Source organism: Dipodomys ordii, unplaced genomic scaffold (genome assembly GCF_000151885.1).
Source record: "Dipodomys ordii isolate 6190 unplaced genomic scaffold, Dord_2.0 Scaffold37, whole genome shotgun sequence".
NCBI classification, from domain to species: Eukaryota; Metazoa; Chordata; class Mammalia; order Rodentia; family Heteromyidae; genus Dipodomys; species Dipodomys ordii.
In genome coordinates, this window is record NW_012267253.1 from 12,749,872 (window position 1) to 12,751,826 (window position 1,955).

Below are 1,955 nucleotides of genomic sequence, written 5' to 3' on the forward strand. Positions count from 1 at the left end.
CAAAGGAGGAGGCTACAATGCTTGATAAGAAATGTACTCATTATCTTGCCCATGTAATTGTAACCCCTCTGTACAGTATTTTCACAATAAAAAAATCCAAAAAAAACAAGAAATATTTTCTGTTGGTAACTGTTTCTTGTGACCTCTACTAGATTTTTTTTAAAACCCATATAACTCTGTGACATTTTCTTTGTTCTAAAACATCATTAAAAGAGTGACAGTACATTGAACAGTTAAAAAAAATTAATAGTCATCTTTTTGTTGATATGAAAAACAAGGAAACAAAAGGTCATGCTTAAAAATAGTTATTTGACATAGAACATATTTTGCTTTAGTCAAAACTTTATTTTAACTCCTCTAAGAAAAATAGCATGAGGACTCATTTCTTGAAAATACCAGCATCACTCTGAACACTAGGGAAATTAAAAGACTAGATAGAATGGATTTCTTAGGAAAAATCAGCCTGAGTATTCAGAGTTCCCTGGCTTTATTTATCAATTGTGTGCTAGGGGAGAATCATCCATCTACCTTGGACTTATCTATTACGGTGTGAGGTTTTTGTTTTGGGTTTTTTTTTCTTTTTAATACAGGGTGTTTTGACATTGTATAAAGTCAAGTTCAAATGGAATCTAAAACTTAGCAATTGTGGAAGCTTTGGCTATGGTAGTAAAATCAGAAAAAAAAAATCAAAGAAAAAAATCAAAGATACAATTACTGATCTCACCATCATCCCTTGCCAGAAAAAAAAAAGGTTTAAAGAATCTTCACAGTATCAATAATTCTTTGAAGGAAATGGAGGTTTATGAAGCATTTGGAATAATGAATCCAGCTTAGCTAGACCAGTGGTCAGTATACCCCTATGTACTGCTGTTGCTGAAAAGAACTGAAGAGATACCTTTGTTAGGTGAACAGTCGCAATGAAATAAGGAGACTGGGTCTAAGTAACACCATTTTGACATCTTAACAAAAGTTAATAGAAGATGGGGACTTTCTGAGAACTCTGGAGGTGACGGAGGACATTCTTTGGATTGCAGGTGTGTCCTGAGTTGTAGGGCTCCAGAAAAGTCTTACTTCCCCTAGATAATTGAGTCTCCTGCTTGCCCCTATTGTTCCGCTCCCAGTTTGCTCTGCCTATGTATAACACTTTTGTTAAGGCTTCATCTTCACCCCAACATGTAGTTTTTGTCTTTAAAAGCTATGTGCAATCCCATTTGTCCTTTCTTTGATTTGTTCTGTTTCTGGGTCTCTATTAAGAAAATTTCAGCCTGTGTCAAGGAGACCTAAGGCTTCTCCTATTCCATCCTATAATGTTTTCAGGGTGTCTGTTTTGACTCCAAGGTCTTTGATCCATTTGGAGTTGATTCTGTGCAGGGTGATATATAAGGATCTAGCTTTAGTTTTCAAGTGATTAACCAATTTTGCCAGCACCATTTACTGAAGAGGCTGTCTTTCTTCCATTCTATTTTTTAGCTCCCTTCTCAAAGATTAGGTGGCTATAGGTCAGTGGGTTCATTTCTGGATTTTCAATTCTATTCCATTGGTCCTCAAGTCTGTTCTTGTACCAGTATCAAGCTGCAGAGCTTCTGCATGGCAAAGGACATAGCTAGCAAGATCAATAGAAAGCCCATGGATTAGGAGAAGATCTTCACTAGCCATACAATGGATAAGGGTTTCATATCTAAAATACACTTGTAATTCAAAAAACTAAATCCCCCAACAACAAATCTTCAAAGAAACAACTGCCCAATAAATAAGTGGGCTAAAGACAAAGAGAAACTTCTCTGAAGAGGAAAGAAGAATAGCCAATACACATGAAGAAATGCTCAATCTCCCTAGCCATAAAAGAAATGCAAATCAAAACAACATTGAGATACCACCTCACCCCAGTTAGAATGGCAAAAATCAAGAACTCTAATAACAACAGATGCTGGAGGGGATGTGGACAGAAGGGAACC